Genomic DNA, 23294 nt, shown 5'->3' on the forward strand with positions numbered 1-23294 from the left:
GGATGGAAATGAAATGAGCGTTTGGCGTCATTGGCCCCTCGCGGGGCAGGTCCGGCCGCCATATCGCAGGTCTTATTACATTCGGCGCCACTTTGGGCGACCTGCACGCCGGATGGGGATGAAATGATGATGAACACAACACAACACCCAGTCCCTGAGCGGAGAAAATCTCCGACCCAGCCGGGAATCGAACCCGGGCCCAGAGGACGGCAATCCGTCACGCTGACCACTCAGCTACTGGGGCGGACGCAGGAAGGGATGACTTCACATCAAACATCAGAAAATGTGTAGTAGAAAACAGACAGCTGTGTCAATCCTCTGAGTTAGTAGTACCATGGGTGACGATCATTTCAGCACTAGACACTGGTTTCTAGTTATCGCAGAGGGCGAGCTACAAAAGATACATCTGCATACCAGCATGCATTTGAAGAGAGATGATGTCATTTTAGGGCATTTCCCGGCTTGCATTTCAAGAGAAATGGCGTAATTTTAGTGCTATTTATGGGTTGCATTGGTATAACTTGAAACCTCCCAACAGATTATTTCCGTAACCTCGGAATAAATAAAGTGACTAACCTCCCAATGACAGTGTGACTCGTATATAATCTTTCAATAATTAACTGACTGTGAATCTAAACTGGAAAATCTAGATGTCAGCAATGTTGCGTCATGGCCCTGAAAAGTCATTCTGAATAAACTGAAGATTCTTACCTGAATTATGTCGCCGCATAACGCGTATATATCTTCTCCTATAAGAAATTTTTCTGCCACAGCCCAGTGCAATGCTGGCCACTAGATTTTGTTATGTATAAAACAAAAACAACCGTTTTTTCTTTACGATCATTGGCATGACTATGGATAGGATAAATTAGTAAAACCTTTAAATTCAGATGAATGACTGTCGAAAGTTATCTTCATAATAAAGATTATTAATGAAAAATTATTGAAAATTATTTGCATGAGACTTTGATATAACAATAGTACAAAATGAGTTGCAAATTACATATGCGCGCGCCAATAAATAATAATAATTTTTGCTTTTACCTTATACTACATCGCTCAGCACCGCCATCATTCTCCACGACCGGCCTTGGTAATTCCATGCAGGACACAAGTGCTCTCTGTGAGCTATACAACTAGACAACTGCTCTCTAAGAGCGACCTGACCCAACCGCCCGACTGTGAGCTACTACTAGTACTACTACTACTGCTGCTGCTGCAGACACTGCTCTCTGGTCTGCGATTATCTTATAGCTTACATATCGCAGGCAGCGCGTGAGCAATCCATCGAAGTTACATCTGCTCGAGTGCGCTAGCAATAAATTCCTTAGTCATGGACCTCTTACAGACTGTAGTGCAATAGTTATAGTGTGCTGCAGCACATTAGCATATGATAACGAACCGCCGCTGATAGTACGAGAAAAGGGAATTCATGACTCATTAGTACAATATCACGAACAACTGTATTCTTTTTTAGATACTTAGTGAGAAATAAAACTTCTAAAAAAGCCTTCATAAATGTCCCTAATTTTAAGCACAAAAGTTTTCTACAATTTCAGTTGCATTCGTCTAGAGCGTATTATGTCTAGAGAATAATCCAAATCCAGTAATGGAAACATCCGATGTCAGGGTCAGAATAATCGTATGGTACATAGGGTACATGTACAAAGGCTTCATAGAGTAAATGAAGGAGTGACTGATAAGCAACGAAGTGCGGTATTTATCTGCGGTATCGCGCCAAAAGGTACAGACGCCCCAGATGCCTGCTGCGTGCTCCATTGGGCCATACATCAACCTCTATATCTGGTATTCTGAGCACACCGGCGTATGTTCATGACGTCATAAGTAAGGCAGCTTGGTTGGTAAGCACGAAGCGGTGAATGTCTCAGAAGGTCAGGGACCGTTATCCCACCCGGTGGTAGCCATCGTAGCAGGCAAGCTCGTTGTAGCTTCAAGTAACATTTTCATGGCAATTTTGGAACCTACTGCTGCATTTTCATACTTCGTAAATGGAAACCTGCCTACTTCATTCTCGCGATTTACATCAGTTTTATAGAAGTAATTAAGTAAAATACTGTATGTGTATTTTTAGGTAGTGTTGCCTTTTGGGTTCGCTGTCTCGGCAGAACTCAGGGGCTGCAAACCCTTTATAAAACAAAACACTGAGTAAACTTCTCATCGGTGGTATTTGAGAGATATCACGAGACATCCATATAAAACTGCAGAAGATCAATGACGTAGAAACAAATAGAAAGAAAGGAGGAGAAAAAAAGGAAACGTCATTATATATGTGACTACCAATCGAAGACTCTGGGGTGCAATCCCACTTCGATTCCACAATTTTTTATTTTCATTTTATTTAATTTTTTATTTATTTTTTTCATTGCGAGTTTCATCCGTGCCAACTATTTATTAACGTGAAGAATGTGAAGTTACACAGGGTACGAAGGGCACGTGATAGCGGATAAGCCGATTATAATGTTAGGTTAGTTATTACTGTTTTCTATGGATCCCACATGCTCAACAACTATTGAGACAAACGAGTGTTTTCTAAGCAGTCTCCTCTGTAAACACCCTCTTTAATTGTTCTCGTAACATGCCGCTTTACTAAATCGAATTAGTTTCCTTTCTAACTTGGATGTTTCGTTCTTTCGAAATTTGCACATTACTGTATTAAGAAGTGGAATTTGTATAGATTTAAAAGACTGAATTCCTATTGGTGGTCATAGTATTTCTAATTCAAATGTTGGTGCTAATCTTCTGCTGAAAAAGCCTCAGAAGAATGATACGAAAAATACAACTTCTCATGCAGTAAATAAAATAACGAGGTATGTCCACAAAGTAAGTTCCGTTTGGTTATATTAAACAAACGTATACAGATACAGACAAAATATTTAATGTACAAAAATCTAAAACTGTTAAACTACTTTTCTACATAGCTTCCAAAATTTTGTAGACACTTGTCATAGCGTGGCACAAGTTTTTGTATGCCTTCTTCATAGAAGATTGCCGCCTGAGAATTCAACCATGTGGTAACGTGTTCTTTCAGCTTGTCATCATCGTTGAAGTGTTGACCACCAAGGACAAAAAAAAAATGGTTCAAATGGCTCTGAGCACTATGGGACTCAACTTCTGAGGTCATTAGTCCCCTAGAACTTAGAACTACTTAAACCTAACTAACCTAAGGACATCACACACATCCATGCCCGATGCAGGATTCGAACCTGCGACCGTAGCGGTCTCGCGGTTCCAGACTGCAGCGCCTAGAACCGCACGGCTACATCGGCCGGCCCACCAAGGACAGATTTTAGGTGTAAGAAGAGATGAAAGTCGCTAGCAGCGAGGTCCGGGCTGTATGGAGGATTGTGTGAACCAGTTCATCAGTAGCCACAGACGGGCGTCCACTTCGTTCTTCATCGTGCACTTGATCACGTCCTTCATTGAACAGTCTGACCCATCTTCTAACCATTTAATCACTCATAGCATTTTGTCCGTAAACCTCGCAGATTTGTCGATGAATTTCCTTTGGTTTAACTTTATTTGCATTTAGAAAACGAATCAAACACCTGATTTCACACGCGGCGGCATTTTCAATTACGGCTGACATTATAACGAAGCACTAAAAAGCACACGTCGGCAGCAGCGATTTTAAAATGGCGTACATGTCTTCTCCTTGAGTCAGAGTAACTGCCGCGCATGCTCGGAACTGCGATCGTAGCGCTGCTGCGGATAGAAATAGAAACGGAACTTACTTTGTGGACGACCCCCGTATTTCGCATCGTGATCCAAGTGAGACAAATCTGATGTCAAGGTCTCTGTCTCCTAGGTAATCCAAATTACTGGCTCTGTTATGGAATGTTTCCAGATCTAATTTACATTCGATGGCACGTTAATTCGTTCACGGCCGACATCTTTCTGATGCTCCGAAAAATCATGACGTTTCAAATCAAATGCATGACGGATATTTCTACTACTAAACACGCACTAGTGCGAAAGAGATGTTTAGTGGATCTAATATGCGACGCAGGTGTCTCCAAACTTGTGAAGCCCTTAACATTTCGTTACCAAGTCACATTAGTATTACAGCTACGAATGGATGCAGTACCGTGAACGAACTGCAAATACTACAGAGACCTCTAACGATTTGTAGTTAACAACTTGACTGTCTTTCTTATGACGTTATGAACGTTAAACAATCGGCAGATCCGATGCCGGTCTCTCCTGAACGGGCGTTGAGCTCGATGGCTGCACAGTCTCATGAGGTCTGATCGGGTTTCTGTATCTATGTCATGTACAAAACCTGTTGCATAATGCTAGAAATACACAGTATGTTGTTATACTTTCCTATTATTATTAGTGCTTTACCCGTTAAAAGCAAGCCGTGAACAAGTCGGATGAGATACAAGGCCTGACAAAAGACAGTGAAACACCGAGAAGACATAGGCGGATTACAATGTTATTACGTATACGAGCTACTCCATTTCAAACTGAACAATAAATGAAAAAAGCTGTTCTCGTATTTTTTAAATCATTAATAGTTTTTATATGTGTCAGTACTTGTAAATGAAAAAACCCTTCATAAAGTTCTCTCTTAAATGTTTACCAGTTTTCGAGTAAAAATACGGTAAAATTTGCGTTGTTTTCCGAACGCGACATTTTGTCTGCCGTGTTGCTCAAGAACGTCATTTTGGGTTTCAGCGAACTGCAGTTGATTTTGAAGCTGACTGCCTGTCGCTGATGGAAGTATATAACAGTAACATAACAATAATTAATACATTTTAAGAGTTTCTTATTCGTGTATTAAGCATAAGCACAGTTTTCCACAAACACTGAAAGTCAACATCTTTTTAACGCACATTGATTTTAGATTTAAGTTTCATGGAGTCGCCTGTCTGAAACGTGGAAAAAATAATCAAATAATAAATATTTAAGGTCACTCTGTACTTACGTTAGGCTGCCTTGTAACCTAAACGGCAGGCAACAGACAACGAACTAGTCATTATTCGTGGGTGTTGCCACTGTTTCTATTTACTTTTTTGTCTTCATCAGCGCTATGCTGAAGATTCCATAAGAAGTTTAATATTATTGGTTTTAAATCAAATGCTGAACGATATTACATATTTTTTCCCTTTAACTTGGGTTTTTCAGAAAAAATGTGAAACGTGATGATAGTTACATTAGTTTTAAGTTCTGAAAATACCGGATGAATATCGCCTCAAACTATATAATACTACCTCCATTTTGAATTGTACCTGAGAATTTTACTTTGAATAGTTTCTGAGCCAAGAGTCGGAATTTTTATGAATTACCGTTAAAGAAAAGAAAAAAAGGCTTGGAAGTGCTTGGTTGCCACAACTGCGAGTTTGCAAAAGATATTCACTTACTTCAAATGCCAGAAAATTGAATACTCCCTCACCCCACCCCACCCCCCCCACCCCACCCCCAAAAAAATTGCAAGGTTCTAAGCGGTCCAAAGTTAAATGAAACAGGCCATACGTACACACAACGACAGGTATATAAATGATTAGATTTGCAATTCTCTTCGACAGACAGAGTATTTACGTGAGTGCATTAGTGTTGTTCGTGTTGAGCGTTGTTACCAGGCCTGGTACGGTATTTGGGAGAACTGAACAGAGTCAGATGTCGAGTGATGACTGCGAAGGATACGGAGATGCAACGTATTGTTGTGAGCGTTATCAGCAGGTACAGAGTTTGAACGGAGCCACATTGTGTGTCTCACAATTTCTGAATGCTTGAATCGTGAAATATGCAGATATGTGAGGCATTCGGATGTTTGTTAGCCCGATGTTTGACTGCGTGGGAACGTGAGGGCAGGCATATTCGTTACCAAGGTTACGGTGGACCAAGTCCGAGCAACACAAAAGAGGGTCGCCATAGTGTGAATCAAGCACATTGTATATCTTTTCATATCGACGCCTGCCATCCGACAACAAGTAACGCACTCCCTGCTTTGCCATACTGCACAATTCGTTGGAGACTAGCAGCAGACGCACTAGCAAATAACTGTCCCGCATGTAGGTGCTTCTAATGTAACAACAAGAAGGAGTGCGTTTAGAGTGGTGCCTTCACCAGGAAGCATGGACTGCCCATAAATGGTTCTGCACTCTATTCAGGTACTAATCTCGGCTTTACACTGTCCTCGGTGACCGTCGTCGACTAGTATGGCGTGGACATGGGAAGACGTCCCTTTCTTCAAATGTTTGGGAGAGGCACAGCGGTATTACTCCTGTAATCAGGGTGTGGGGAGCCATTCGGTACGAGTTTATGTGACGGCTCGTAGTGGTTCAGGGAACTGACGTCACAACGATACACCACGGACATCCTACGCTCTCGTGTTTAACCTCTCATACGACAGCGTCGTGATGCCACTTTTCAGCAGAACAATGCTCGTTGACCTGTTTCTCCAGGAACCGTCTGCATTATACTAAGGATCTCCTCGCGCCAGCAAGATCTCCACATCCGTCCACCATAGAACAAGGGTGAGAGACCTTGGGCCCCAACATAGTCCAAGTGCCATTAGCAAGTATATCAGGGACCAGTTACCACAGTTGTGGGCGACCTTGCCTCTGAAGAAGACAAATCGGTCTTAAGATATCCTTCTCAACTGTACTAGTGCATCCATCCAGGGTAGAGGGGGTGCAACGCCAAATTGAGGTGGGCTCATAGTGCCAATTTTTTTGTAAATTTTATTTGATATTGTGATCACTGAAATCACATCACTTACCCTGTTATATCAATGAAGTTTCGTTTCCTCCTCCCATTCAGGATGCCCCATGTTTATGGCAGGCAGTTTATTTACAAGATAATGTTGGAAATTTTTTTTTTGCAGAATAGCATCGGTTTTTTCTGTAGTTTACGATCGATGTTCTTAACTTCATACCAGACTCGCAGTAGCGTGCAAGCGACCGAGCGTTTGTTGAGAAAATGCTCTGATGGTGAACAAGAGAGACGAGGGGTGAAGTTGCAGTTGGTACGGTGCACCCAGCGGCAGGACCCTGGCCTCTAGGTCTTACGAAGGCGCCGAGGCGGATCAGGGGCCTCGCGAGCTCCCAGGAGAGCAGCCGGCCAGCAAGCCTCGCCCTGGCGGCAGCGGCAGCAGCAGTGGTTAACCCGCCGCAACCAGCTCCAACCCCTCCGCCAAACTTCTGCCCGCCGCTCGGCGCTGAGGCTCTTCAGCGCGGTCTCTAAAGAGCAACTTACAACTGGCGCGGACCGCCCACGGGAAGGAAACAAACAACCACGGCGAGCTGATATTAGATAGCGCCGAACTCGTTGTATCCCAGTAGGGCCGTTACACTGCTTGCTTCAGTGGGTCAGCATCTGCAGTAACAATGCTGTTATAGAGATTCTAGGGCACCGCAGGGGACTGGTAAGCATAGTAGATTAATTCCCACAGCAGGTAGAAGAACATCTGCTTCGTTTTGAGTTTTGTGGCTGACAAGACGTAGATTTTTGAGAGCAACGGAAGCATCCATTTAATGACAGATGATGATCCAAGTTAAGTTGAGTTTTGGCGGCAAGAGAGGAAAGGTGGGGCGGAGAGTCCACTGTGCTGTAGTAGCTCAGAGGATGTCGAGGGCTGTTGTTGTTGTTCTGTTGGGCGAGAGAGTAGACGCTGTTCGGTTGGTGTAATGTATAGATGGAAGAAGTTGCAATTGTCAGAATATATTTGAGAAAGGAGATGGGCTTTTAATTTATGATGCTGGTGTAATGGAATATTTTCGTCAATATATAATGAGGTAAAAAAGTATTACAGTTTTCTTTAATGACCATCCCTCTTGGTCACAGGTACAGTCAACAAAGCATCTGGCTCGTGTTCATTTATTTGACGTGTAATTCTGATTTCTATGTGCAATTGTAGTATTTCTGGTTTTTCAATTAGTTCATTGCAAATGGTGTCTAAAATATTTTGTCGTATTGAGAAAGAACCGAGCCAGATACATGTACGTTGAGTCACACTACCACACACAGACCAGCTACACTTCTGCTTTGTTGTTTAGTAGCTTTTATAGTTGCAGGGGACTTAATTAATCAATTGTGTTAATGTAAATTCCTTGTCATTCTTTATTTTTATTTTATACAGTCAGATTGCGTGCTAATACTAGTCAGGGACACACACACACACACACACACACACACACACACACACACACACACACAATTTAAATTGAAGTCTCTGTAATCTTTATACAGGACAGTTACGCGACCATGACTGATCAATATAAAATGTCAAATCAAAAACACATTCAGCCCTCTATATTTCCAATTTTACTTTATTTTTGCTGCGGTGTTACACTGCGCTATCTGCTATCTTCAGGCCCTCTTACCGAAATTCAATCGATGAACAAAGGGATCGCATTGTTAAAAAGAATACCACTGAGTGCCCCTACTTCTATTCTTCCTGAACGTCGGTCAGGGAGCGTGAAGATGGCATACTGTTACACAGAAACGGACAGCAGAAATAAAATAAAATTGGAAATACAGACGGCTGGAGGTGTTTTTGATTTGCCATTTTAAATTTAGCTTCATCTCACCCCCGCTTTTGAAATGCTTGAAATGCCTAGATTTATAACGATAACAAAAATTAAGTATGTAAAAATAAAAAACTGTTTATATCAGTATTCCGTAAATTCCTTTAGTATAAGTTGAAATTGCAATTCAGTTCGAAGAAAAACAGCATTTGGAAAACAATTGACATAAAACTTGACCGGCGGCCGGCCGCTGCAACGTTTAGATCCGTGCCGTCGCGATATGGAACAAATAAAATGGCCACCTAGATAATTCTCTAAGTCCCGCTACGTGCACAATTTCGCAAAGTTGTAGGCTGCAGCAGTTTCTGGAGGAAGTCTTGTCTACTGTTCGAGCTGCTGCGTTAAACGTACGCATGTGGTCTAATGGTAAACCTCGCGTCTCTGAAACCAACGCCTGGGAATCGAAAACTCTCGTTATCTTTCGTCTCAACGTAATGGTACGACAGCTACAGTGTGTTTCACATCCTGACACAGCGGTCATAACAGTTCCGTACAATAACATTTTTACGACAGGTTTCTTGGCAGACTGCCTCTGAACGCAATATGCATCTGAGCTCTACAGGTCACATTTTCTGGCACACGTCAGCCGCTGCGGCAACGGCGCTCCAGTCCCTAACCCTTTGTCGAAACAACCAGCTGTGACTCGTCACTTTGGATAGCATAAAATTCCACATTGTGGTTCAGTGATTCTCTTCAAGAAGTGTCTACGACCTGTATTTTACGCTCGATAGCAACGGAGACAGACGTCTCCTGTTAATATGATGAATATTGTATTACATTTATATGCAAGACATGAGTAGGTATCAGAAATGGTTTTACAGTTTGTGATCGAATTAAAATACCTCACTACATCATAATCTGAAGAAGATCACTTTCAACAGGGACCGAAACGTCGGTAGTATACTGACAATGCGGTCACAAACTCACAAAAATTTTTGTTTAATGTGATTTTAGCTCGTTTCTTTTCCTTGTAGAGGCGATTCTTCATGCAAATTATTCTCAAGAATTCATAAGTTTTTTTTCAAGCCACATATAATGGCTCTAAAAATGTTATTGTCAATGAGAAAATGTTTTAATGATTATTGAATATTACTTTCGGTTATTATCTAGCTTTTTAGGTTTGCCATAGTTCAAAAGCTCATTAACAGAAATTGCGACTGGCGTATTTCCGTTGGGTTCGACCCTACATACGTAAAGCGCCGTTCACTAATTTTCCATAGAATTATTTCACTGAGTCTTGTAATTAATTATTGCAATTAATAATACTTTTCACCTTAGTCAGGATAAGAACATGATTTTAAAATCAGGGGACTACACTTCTGTGGCCAGTCCTAAAACACTACTATGTAGACAGGCATTATAACACAAAATTCCATGTGAAACCTCTCATAGAAATTAAACAGCAAACAGTTTAGATTAACTTCAATTCTCATTTACTTACTCTCACACTATTTTACCGAGAAAATAACTGTAATGAGTCTTCGTTTCACGTAACGAGGACAGCAACACAGAAAACTATTTTACGTCCACCTACTTGGAAGACACCATAAAATACTGGCTGCGCCATGTCCACCTAGTCCTGTGAAGGAAAGGACTAGTATTTATTGCGCTTAAATGAGCGCTGAAAGAAAAAGGTTTAAATTCAATTTCGCCGCTTAATAGCGGCGATCTGGTCGATCAGGTGCTGCTAGATAGTTTTGCCGTCGGCCTGCTATGAAAGCTTAAATAATGCAGGTATTTAACATAGGGCACGCAAAACTACGGAATAAATACACGAAATAACCAGTTTTAAACAATTATCTATCTTAACAGTTAATTCACTACATATACGGTTGTGAGACCTGATACAGCTACGTAAGCCGTTATTATATACACGAGAGCAAGAGAACCAGAGAACAAGAGAGACCATGAACAAGATGGGGGAGCGTACAATGTCTCCTGTCATTACCATAATATGTCTGTACGACGTATATCATCTGTAACTCAGAGTGTTAATAAGTTTTACAAAATTTATTATTTTTGATAATAAATGCGTCCATACGTCTACATGACGTATTCTGCTAATTTCATACAGTCTCATATAGATTTCGCCGAACTGCATTTTATGACGACATATGGGGACACCGTACACTTTAGTAAATGTTTGTTTGTGTGTGTGTGTGTGTGTGTGTGTGTGTGTGTGTGTGTGTGTGTGTGTGTGTGTGTGTACCTACCTTGCAGTGTATGAGCCATAGAAAAGCAGGAACACTGCGCGTTTCAAGGTCCTGGCGAAATTAACGCTGTTCGAATGTGATAAATAAGTTATTCTGTTAGGTTTAGACCAAAAAAGTCTTTCATTTTTGAAGCTACACAGAATGAAAGGAATTTCCTAACGCCAGTGTTCCAATGGTTCAAATGGCTCTAAGCACTATGGGACTTAATATCTGAGGTCATGAATCCCCTAGACTTAGAACTACTTAAACCTAACATAAGGACATCACACACATCGATACCCGAGGCAGTATTCGAACCTGCGGCCGTAGCAGCTGAGCGGTTCCGGACTGAAGCGCCTACGCCAGTGTTAGCAAACGTCTATGTAGGGTGGAGAATTGCCGTTACAGAGGTTAAGCACACAAAAATGATAATAATTAGTATGTTCATAACGATTCCCCTGACATGTGGATCCTATTTGGCTAATAAAACTCAAATTCCTATAGTCGACTGTGAAACGTCCCCTTTGAACAATTATACATGACTGTGTTTAAACTGACGCACAATATTTTTAGCGCAACGGAATCTGACTTTCATAAATCCCTACAAAAGAATGGCCCTGACTAACATTAACCTATACCTCTCACAAATCACTTACCTCACCAAAAATCTTCTTACTCGAACTACTGCAATACAGCGAGCGCCACTACTGCCAGCTAAATAAAAGATTCAAACTACTGAAGGCACTAACTACTGATAGGCATAGTTAGCAAATGAAAGATTTTGATAGAGAACAAACAATGTATTTACCTTACTAGTGTTCAAAAGTCATAATATATATAGCAGTTCATGACATCCAGTCTTACAAATTTCAAAACTCCGCCATCCCCACATCCACCACTGCTGGCGGCTCACCTCCAACAGCGCAACGCTACGCGCTGTTAACATCCAACTGCCCAACACTACAATGGCAGACAACAATGCAAACTAGCCACAGACTGCACACAGCACAGCCAGTGATTTTTCATACAGAGCGCTACGTGGCGTTACCAATAAGAAAACCTAAACAGCCTACTTACAACTGTTGATACGAATCTCCCCAGAGACGTTTGTATAATAAAGCAGCTTGGTGCTCACAAAGCAAACACACTAAGACCATTAAAACAGCTTCCTGAATCGTGCTTGAGAGAAGACCTGATGTGCAAAGGTTTTATTCTCAGTTCCTGAAAGAATGTCTTCTAGCAGTCTGCAATCCCACTAACTGCGATTATAACCGTCAACTTACATCACCCCCTCATTATGCAACATTAAAGATAAGAACAGTTGTTACTTCCCGTAGCCCAAAAATTAAATTTTCTACCTCTGGGTCTCATCTTACGTGAGGGTCATATAGATTGAGTCATCGAAGTGGAAACGAAAATCCAACTGAATTTAGCGCAAAAATTCAGGACCACATGCGGAAGTAAATTCACTATTAACGAGTTGCCAAATAATTGCACGATGTTGCCAATTCATAGATGTGCTAGGGACAGCTTTCTAGCGAAACGCTTATGATCGTCTTACACGTGGTGTGAGACGGGCCTTTTAAGCTACGCGTGTTTAAAGCAAACAAGTTAGATTTTGTCCAAAATCAAATTTTTGAAGATTTTCGGTGTGGAAGGGGGCTGCCAACGCCCATGTTACATAATTTCAGGGTAGGGATAGGAAAGCTAGTGATATTAGTTTTTTCCATGCAGCACACGGCTTGTGAAACAATGAAGTATATAACTTTCCATCACGATTACAATGTCCCCGAAATACAGACTCCTAAAACACTTACTTAATAGTTTGCAACGAAATCTTACGAGTATATCAAAGAAATAAAACGTAATTACTAATCACCCTTGCCCCTCACGTCGCGAAACAGTAAGATTTCAAATACTTTGCATCTCGAAATCGACTATCTACATGCAGTCTTGTACCACGTAGAAAGAGAATTTCAAGACTACCGGGAGAATGCGGAAATATGTTGGCGGGGATGGAAGCAAGAAGAAACGCAGTTAACTAATTATTCGATGCCACGCTGTAGTTCATTCTTTAGAGAGTTCAGAAGAGAAGAAACTGAAAATTATGTTCACTGACACAAAACTACACCGCAGGTGACGGTTGTGTGCAGTTCCGTGCCTTCATGGGTTTTTTTTCACCTTCGGATTATGTATATGGTATAATACTGCATGTGCTAACTAGCCTCTTCATTGCTTTCGTGACGTTTCTCTATTGTCTGGTCCCTAAATGATGAAAAGAATCAAAATCCACGTCACTGATGGTTCATCGAAACTCTCCAGCGACTATTTGCGTGTGTTGTTACTTGGTACTGTTAAAGGAGACCACTGTGCCTGCTCTCACGGGGTATTGGATGGACGTTGCCAGAAGACTTCAGAATTTTATTCCAAATTTGCTGTCACAGGTGAACCAAGCACTAGATTACCTGGAATTTCCGTGAGAGTTTCCGTAGGTATGTAAACAACAGCAAGAAGAAATCTTAAATTATCCACTGCCGTAACACATTCGAACAGTAGCATTCTACCATTAACAGTTGTAACTCTATACCGGCAACTGTGCCATGAGTAAACTGTGGTCGTGGTCACAAAATCGCAGCTATCAATAGCAGTGAGATCAAGTTTCGAGTGAGATGTGCATGTACATCTGCTGTTGGGTTAGCCTATTCGGCGTCTTGGGCCTGATACAAGTCGTGTAAGATGTTCCTTTCCGTTTTGGTTTGCGTCGAATTGTGTGTTTTACTGAAAATTGAGGAGAAGTAAGCTGAATTTCTATTAGGCGGTGTCGTGGCTGCAAACGCTGAGGTGCTTTGCCTAATCAAAATGACAACCTACATTCACTTTACTATTCTTTTCCACTCTTCCCATTCCTAAAGATACAAGAATCAGATCTATTTTTTTGGGATCTCATTCTCTGCAGACTTTACAGGCGCTCGCTTGTTCAATGTGCAGCATCTACCTTGGGGTGATCGTGGCGGCCGCCGGCGCCGCCGCTGCTCCACCCCTCGTGAAAACGCGACAACTCGCGGCTTAGTAGTTGGTAAACTGTAGTTGAATTGTGAGGCGATGTTGAGTGGATTGCGTGGGGAAATGAGACGGTGAAAGTGGTGAACGATTTTCCTATGTGGTCTGGAAAGTACCTGGTGACAGAAGAAGTAAAACGGATACTTAATGTAGTTGGCAATAGCAACATGGACACACGACATTTCTGAAGTTTGGAGAACACAGTATCTTGCTCTACGCTGCCTGTCCACATCTAATCATGCTGGATTCCAGTTACAAAAAAGTTTCCTTCTTGACCAAGCGTAATCAAGACTTTACAACGTTGTGTCTACTGCTTGGCAACTCTGTTGTCGTAACAGTGATTTGCGAGTATGGGATTGATATATCCTGCAAATTGCGATTGTTTTTTTGTTGTCACCTCGATGAAATATTCTGAATAATTCCCACTTAATGTATCACATCGAGTTAGTTTGAGTAAAAGCCCTTATTGCATAAGCTATCCCTACTCTCATCTTTCGCCTTGCAAGCTGTGTACCTCAGCTATGAGTATGACATTGTTGTAGCATATACTGTAGCAGTGCCTTGTCCACATAGTTCTAAAATTCTCTATTTTCAACGTTATAGCTTTTTCTAGATCAGTTCCAATTTTGTTGTAATAACTGTGTCTTATCAATCCCCTTCGCTCTACTTAATTTGATCTGTTAATTGTCACAGGTAAGTGACGCCTCTTAACCCTCCACGTCAAATGTCCCCTGGCATCGTAGGAGGCGCCATAGTCGTCTGCTTCGCGAGTAGCACATTATATCACCAACAAAACAACAGAAATTCTCTGAAAATATTCTAAACAACTGTCAGCGAAACGAATTTGTATTTTGTTCGCCATTTTGGTATCAAACAAGATGGTAAACAATACGGAAGCAATGAAAAAAACTTTTAGTACGCATTACATACGCTAGGTCTGGAGGTGAAAAATTTATGAAAGTCTACAACAACACATTTGCCAGTTTATTCTGATTTGCTTCTGCTTCATTAGTATACATTCAATTTTATTTTGTAAATCTACAACTAGGCATCGATGTATTAGTTTCTTATCAGAGTAACTTCACATTTAGGTGCTTTCCTGATATAGTTGCGCATAATACAAGCCAGACATAAGTACAGTCCGTTCGATGTCAATAACGTGTAGCACATTAGTGATTCCAGCTTTGGGCAAGGTCGTTTTGCACTCACTTTCAGTTTTGTTATAATAAGCTTTCACAGCAGGCCTGTCAGGATAGTGTGGAATTCATTTGTATTTTCCTCTGTCGTAATCTTTTGTCCGTTAGAAGCGTTATCTTAGATCGACGTTTGGTAGCACAGTTCTACTCAGGGCTAGCTGGAGCAGGTTTTGGATAGAAGTGAGGACATTGTGAGCTCCCATGAAGTTTTTCATTTGGGTCTTGTCAATTTTTCTGACGAAAAGCACTGCGATCGTTCACTCTCTTTCGGCATTGACGCTAAGTGACCCTGCTATATTCTCGTTAAATTATCTGTACGCACTGATGAAGTAATCTGGATATTCACTTCATTTATATGACATCGAAATCGTAAATATAATTTTTCGATCCTAGGAAGGTCATTCTACGCTCAAAATACAGCTGATTTCGATTCTCGTGTTACGAATTGTCTGCATTAACTACCACCAGAGCAATGGCTGAGAACTCAACGCAGCTTTGCCATGTTACCTCCGTGGCACCATGCTTGTTTCGTGATCTGCAGCAAGGATAGCTGCTGGTTCAGTTCTCGTTTGCCTATCGATGTCTTTGCTTGACTTTTGTCAATTTCTTCTGCAGATAGCCAGTATGAAATTTACTTACTAAATGCTGAGAAAATGTTCGCATTGCGCCAGCTGAACGATCAGCCTATTTTTACTTATTTTTATATTTAACCATCAACGTTATTCTGTGATACAATAAACTTATTTCATTATTGATATGTTATTCCGGAAGAATGGAATATTGAATGTTTCTGCACGCTGAATATTCACATTTACCACAGCGTCTTGTATTCAGATCAATAGGAAAATCCTAATAAGAAAAGACGACAACGGAAGGCCATGATGCAGGCAGAACTTTGCAACGATTTTTGTTGACTAAACACCGTGATGACAAATAAATCACGAGACAAGCATGGTGCCACGGAGGTAACATGGCAAAGCTGCGTTCAGTTCTCAGCCATTGCTCTGGTGGTAGTTAATGCAGACAATTCGTAACACGAGAATCGAAATCAGCTGTATTTTGAGCGTAGAATGACCTTCATAGGATAGAAAAATTATATTTACTCAACGATCGAATATATAGTATGAAGTCTGCCACTGCTACAGATAGCTACGAATCTGTGACCACGACCATAGCCTACTCCTGGCTTAGCTGATGGTTGTAGCTTTACAACTGTAAATGGCTGATTATGTTTGATAATTTTGTTCTGGTTCTGTTAGAATGAGTTTATGCCAATAGGGAAATAAATCTGGTTTACGAATACCAAACAACAAAACACAGAAAACACATGGGAAGATTCGAAAGAACCATTAATGACATGTAGGAACTTTTCGATTCTTTTTATCTTTTAGGGACCAAACACGAGGGGAACATTACGAAAGCAAGGAACAGGGTAGTTTGTATGTAGCAATTTGGCGCCTCTTGGGTGATGACACGGGACTTCAGCAACCACCTTCATGCCCTGCCAAGATGGAGCCATTGTCTGTTGCGGGGGCGGCAGCTTTGTGCGCTAATAAGTATCTACGTGGGCGACGGTAACTTAATCTATGCATAGTTAAACATTTAAAAATTGTGGTAAAATTTTCTAAAGAGTTGTAGAGACCGCTTGTAGCCGCCTATTGTGGAAACAAGGTACAACCGGTTTTGCGATGATGAATCGCTGCTTCATGTTAAATTTTGCTGGATTACATTAAGCCACTAAGCCAATATGATCTCCCGACGTTCTCTAAGACACATATTCAGGCATAATCAGTGCAATGAATGTTCGACGGTCCGTCACTAATTTAGGTAACATTGGTCCAGATCAGAATATCGCTTAGTAATGACCCGTAATTATCTGATTATTTAAGTATCTTTCAACATCCATTGCATTGATGATACCAGGATACGTGTCTTATAGAACGTTGGGAGATCATAAAGTGTTTAATGGTTTAATGTAATCCAGCCAGATTTAACCAAAAAATCCGATTCATTATTGCGAAACCGGCTGTACCTTAATTCTACAATAAACGAGAATTAGCAGCTGCAAGTGGACTCCACAATTTTGTAGAAGATTTTGCCACAGAAAATTATTATTATTATTTTAACTTCGTGTAACAAGTTTTACACGCTGTATACTCCCAGATCACCTACAATATTGATCGTGTATTCTTTCTACTGTTACGCATATGCACGGTCTCTTATTACTATTTCAATGGTCAGCAGTGTGTATGTGTGTGTGTGTGTGTGTGTGTGTGTGTGTGTGTGTGTGTGTGTGTGTGTGTTCTGTTATAATTTGTTTGAATAAGGAGAGTCATGTAGGGATTAGGGTGGTTGCATGAAGGAGAAAACATAGAAAAGTTTTAGCGGTGCTGATCGGAGGAGATGGTGTCCCAACTAGAGAAATTTCTTGTTTATATTTAATATGAAACTATCTGCTCGCTTTTATTTAGGAAGTGCATGGTTCGCCAGATTATTTAGGAGCTGAGCAGCTGTCTCTTTTCAGTTGTTTTCTTGTAAATATTATAAGTGTTAGAAACATGAGGAGGTGTTTTCTATTGCTTATCCTTGAGTGATCTGTTCCACACATCTGTCCTCTTTATATCAGACGTCAAATATCGCCTTAGTATTTTCCATTTACTTCCGTTTGAAGTACTGAACCGCCGCTCAGGATTAGCCGATCGGTCTAAGGCGCTGCAGTCCTGGACTGTGCGGCTGGTCCCGGCGGAGGTTCGAGTCCTCCCTCGGGAATGGGTGTGTGTGTTTGACCTTAAGATAATTTAGGTTAAGTAGTGTGTAAGCTTAGGGACTGATGACCTTAGCAGTTAAGTCCCATAAGATTTCACACACATTTGAACATTTTGAGTACTGAACCGCTAAATTCTGGAATAGATCTGATTCTGCTATTATTTTATGGAACTTTTTTATACGGAGTTGTGCTGTGAAATTTTTGCACCTCGTCTTCCGAAAAATGTGATATTCTGTGTGTAGTGTGCACCTTTTTGTGGTTGTACGAGGGAGTGCTGAAAACTAATACCTCTCAATTTTTTATTCTGATTTCAGCATTAGAAAAAAAGTCGCTGAACCAAGAAGGAGTTGTGTGACATAGAACTAAAGTTGATAGGCCTGTTTCTATATCTGAAAGATGACCCATTCAAATTTTGCGTCAGTTGCATAAGTGTGGCTCTAGCAGCGTGACAACGAGGATGCAAATCAGGTTTGCTCTAAATACAAGCTGCACTGGTCGTGAGCGTCAGTTACCTTTCAGGTTGGACCGTGGTGAGTTGATGCTATGCCTTTAAGACGACAACGACGCCATTATCAACACGTCACTCTGGAGCATCACAACTGCATCTGCAGCATCTCGTCGAGGAGCAGCTGGCACCCAGTGACACAACGAACTGTTACAAGTCGGTTACTTCAAAGACAGCTGCGAACCAGGCGCCCTGTAGCGTGTATCCGACTGACCTCAAACCACCACCATATGCGACTTCGGTTGTGTCAAGCGCGGGCTCATTGGGGGCAGGGTGCAAGTCCGTTGCGTTTTCTGGTGAAAGCTAATTCTTTCTCGGTGCAGGTAGATGCTCCGAACTGTAGCGTATAACATGGCGGTAGTTTAGGTACTCATATCGATTGGTGAGAAACTGAAGCACAAATTCGAAGAGTTCGTCTACACTTTGAGCACCGTCCCCTTCAGAACGACAATGCCAGAGCACACACGAGTGCTGCAACAATCCATCTCTCGGGTTCATTGATATCGGTTATCCTCTATAGAGTCCCAAGTTAGCCGCATCCGATTTTAATAATTTCCAAAACTTGGACACGTCCGAGGACTTTATCTTGATAATGATGAAGCGGTGCAAGTAGAGGTGAAGTTGTGGCCCCGCCAACAAAGTCAAACGTTCCACAGTGACGGTATCAGAAAACTGGTCTCTCTTTGGGAGAAAAGTATTTGTCGTCAGGATGACTGTGTTGAGATAGAAATATGAGTACATGAAGAAAAAAGATGTTGACTGCTAATAACATTTGTTTTATTTAAATTGACTACATTCAGAAATAAGTTATTTATTTCTCGTTCAGCTACAGGCAAAGCGTGATACACTTACAAACATCAACATAAAAATTTAAATTAACATTAACAATGATTTACAATAAAATTTTCAGGGTTTCCAGCCACAAAAGTACTTGGTCACTTATCACATGTATGTCCATCAGATTTCCTCCCTTAAGTCCGTGTACGTCGCACTCAACTATATGCTGCATGGTTTGACTCTCTCCGCACTCACAATTGGGGTCCTGGGAGAAACCCCACTTTTTCAACAAATATCCGCACCGACCAACACCTGTCCGCAGACGATTTAGAGTTACCCACACTCTACGTTGGAGTTGGAAGCCTGGAACTCGTTGAGATGGGTCCTCAATAAGGAAACTGTTATTCACTTTGCTTTCCTGCCATTGCTGTTTCCACAGGTTATCGATATCAATCTGTTGTTTGAGTTCTTTCCAGAAGGGATTTCTTGACATCAATCTGTCAGGGGGAGGAGGTAGGTCCCTGAACTTTTCTTTGTACCTCTGGATTGCTCTTTCACGTCTAATCGAGGGTGGTTCGATATTGGCAAGGACGGGCAGCCAAGGTTTCGGGGTGGGTCTTACTGTTCCTGTTATGAGCCTCATTGTCTCGTTAAGTTGCACATCAATATATCTGACATGCCTACTGCGGGCCCAGACGGGTGCGCAATATTCCGCTACACTATACAGAAGTGCCAGTGCTGATGTGCGTAGAGTTTCAGTGGAACATCCCCAGGTTGTTCCTGCCAGTTTCATTATGATGTTGTTTCTTGTTTTCATTTTTTGGGCGACTTCGTACAGGTGGCTCTTATATGTGAGAGTGCGATCTAGCTTAACACCCAGATATTTTGGCGTTCTATCGTTTTTCAACAATTTACCTTTTATTTGCGCTTTTAGCTCACGATTTGCATCTTTGTTACACAAGTGCATTATTGATGCCACGGATTTAGTCGGATTTACTTTGAGGTGCCAGTTGTCATAATATTGTTGTAGTCATTCCAGATCCCTGTTTAAAATTTCTTCCAGTTCTTCGAAAGTGTTGGCGTGAGACGCGATAGCGATGTCATCTGCATACATAAAAGAACGAGATTCCAGGTTTGGGATGTCCGCTATGTATAAATTGAAAAGGCATGGAGCCAGCAGAGACCCTTGGGGGAGACCATTTTGTAGTGTCCTGTAGCTGCTTGTTTTCCCGTTCAGAGATACCTTGAATCTCCTGTTTATCAACATATTTCTGACTAGATCTATGATCTTCTTGCATTTCACGACTTTTGACAGTTTATACAGTATCCCTTTTGTCCATACGGTGTCGTATGCTGAGGTGAGATCTAATAATACCATGCCCGTTTTCTTTTTGTTTTGGTAACCTCTTTCAATGAAAGTGGTTAGGGCGAGAACTTGGTCGCAACAGTCTCTTCCTTTTCGAAAACCACCTTGCTCTGGGGGAAGAGCAGCTTCTATTTTACTTTCTATTCTGCCTAGGATGACTCGTTCAAACAGCTTGTAAGTGGTGCACAATAAAGATATCGGTCTATAATCTTTAGTATTCTCTCCTGTTTTCCCTGGTTTCTGGATGGCTATGACTTGTGCGTTTTTCCATTGCTTTGGTAACCGGCTGGTATCTATGATATTAGAGAAAAGAGAAGACAGCCATACTCTTCCCTTTGGCCCGAGGTTCTTCAAGAATTCTGGAAGAAGGCCGTCGCAGCCAGCTGCTTTACCAGGTGACATTTTCTTTAGTGCTATATTTATCTCTTCTTGTGTTACCCAGTTCGCTAAACCTGCTTCCTCCTCGCTTGCATCTAGCTCTTCGTTCTTCAGTTGGTGCAGTTCTTTTTTCTTCGAGGCGGAGGCATGGATTCTGGATGTTTGTAGTATAGAAGAGCATATCTTGTTAGGGGTCATTTTATTATTGATGTTCCGTACCTTGAATTGTGCTCCGCCAAGTTTCCTCAGTAGACTCCAGCTCTTCTGTGAGGAGTGCGTAAAGTCCATTTGTTCCATCCGCTTTTGCCATCTCTGTTTGCGTTCCTCGTCCATAGCTCTTATGAGCTGTTCTCCTAGTTCTGGATTCTCTGTTTTGTTATATTCATCGAGTAGTTGTTCGCACTCCTTTGTCCAGCATGGGATGTATTCTTTCCGCGCTCCTCTTGGTATTGAGTTATGTGCCGCTTTGATAATTAACTTCGTAAATCTGTCGTAATTTTCTGGGATTAGGGGAATTCTGTTTACATTATTTTCAATGGTATCTTTAAACTTAATCCAGTTAGCCTTCCTGAGGTTCCAGCGGGCTATAGGGGGGCTCTTTATTACTGGTATTTGGATCCCAAGGTCTATAATAACTGGTCTGTGTTGGCTCCGAGGAATACGGCTCAGTACAGTTCTCTTGGACGGAAGTGCTATTCCAGTTTCTCCAGATGAGACAAAACAAAGATCGGGCGTTGATGTTGTGCCCCACGCTCCTGAACAGAAGGTGGGGGTATCTTTTGCATCGTATATTAATGTATAATTATTTATATCTGCCCAGTCTGCCAGCATGAGTCCTTCTTTGTCGCAAGACTGATAGCCCCATCTGGGGTGGTGGGAGTTAAAATCGCCAATTATGACTGCAGGGTGTTGTGGGTTAGGTAAAACAGGTTGTTCCCATTTTTCTGAAGGTGGCTTGTACACGTTATACACAGTCATATCGTTTAGTTTGATTCCCACGGCAAATTCGTGGTGCATAGTTTCCTCAATATTATCAACCAGTTCTTTCTTGATCAGTGTTGCAATACCGTGTTTATTATGGGCTTTATAGCCCACAATTTCATAGCCTGGTATTAGAAGTCTCGAGATATTTTCTTCTGATAGATGTGTTTCCTGCAAGGTCAGCACATCAATTTTTTCTTCTGTTAGTAGCTTTGTGAGGATGTCTCCTTTTGTCCTCGTGTATCCTTCTATGTTAACTTGGCATATACGTATTCGTCCACGCACTTGGCTCCGGGGGGGGAAACTGAGGCATTTGTCTCGCTCTCTTGCGTAACTTCGCCTGTGAGGGCCGGGAGGTATTACTACGTCCGGCCGCCGTTTGGTGGTGACATTTGCTTCTCGTGTCGCAGCTCGTTCTGAGCATTTCGATTTTCTTCTCGCAATGCGATCGTTGTGCGGCACGATACTGGGGGGGTAGGCCACGTCGAGGCTGTCACCAGTAAGTAAGTAGACGCGACAAACAAAAATGTAGACTTTTAATAAAGTTTGGATTATTTGTATAGATTTAAGAGTTTCCACATAAAAAATTCGGAGATATTACTTTTCAGCACGCCCAAGTATCTCATCGAGAACCGGTTTTCTGTTTCCTCTTTTTGACCCTGTGTTTATGCTGCTCTCATGTCTCGTATTCTTGTTTACCTGATATTATATGCTTGTGAGCGTGGTGGTTGTGACTGATTTTAACGGATTTTTGTCATGTTTTTATTAGGTCGCTTCCTTGTCTGTCTGTCTGTCTGTTCGGCACAAATTTTGCAGTTACTTTCAAACTCACTTCCCGATGAACTACAGACTTGAAAAGTTAAACATAGCTCGGAACAGGATGATAATGCACTACTAACTCGTTCCAAATTTTCCGATGGATTTTAAACTAACTTCCCGATGGTCTAGAGACTTGACACTTTCAACATAGTTGAGAAGTGGAAGACAATCCAATGTTAACTCCCTTTAGTGTCTGGTGTGTGGTGGAGGGTACTTTGTGTACCCCCTTTGCCTGTTCCAGCCGCGAAAGTTTCACGGTAAGAGCGATTGCTGGTAAGCATCAGTGTGAGAGTGAATCTCTGTGATTTTTACCTTTTCTGAGATATACGTAGAAGGAAGCCATCTACTAGATGATTGCGGTGAAGAGAAACTGAAATAAACGTGAAATTTACCGGTCTCTCTTGTAATCTCATCAAAATGTTGGAACTCGCTTGACAAATTTCACAGATACACAACTATTTAAACAAAGTACTTTTAAACAGAACACGTTGATAAAATGAACTAAACTGTATCACGTGGTTTCTCCTAGCCCATACAGATTGCTAAACTCATGCAGAGGCCCCTGGAAATTTGTGCTTGTCAATTTTTAATAGTTATTACAATACTTGTAAACTTGAAGTAGGTAATAGTAAGGAGTGAAGAGAGCAGCTGTCGTTGAGAAAAATCAGAGGGAAGTTCATATCCTTTGCAGTGCAATAGAA

General features: G+C 41.5%; 1 protein-coding gene across 1 annotated transcript in view; it reads left to right on the forward strand.

Annotated features, from left to right (window-relative positions):
* LOC124789384 (metabotropic glutamate receptor 4-like) overlaps positions 1-23294 on the forward strand; it is an 876620-nt gene that overhangs the window by 326150 nt on the left and 527176 nt on the right. The gene's annotated exons all lie outside the window — the stretch shown is intronic.

Source organism: Schistocerca piceifrons, chromosome 3 (assembly GCF_021461385.2).
Source record: "Schistocerca piceifrons isolate TAMUIC-IGC-003096 chromosome 3, iqSchPice1.1, whole genome shotgun sequence".
NCBI classification, from domain to species: Eukaryota; Metazoa; Arthropoda; class Insecta; order Orthoptera; family Acrididae; genus Schistocerca; species Schistocerca piceifrons.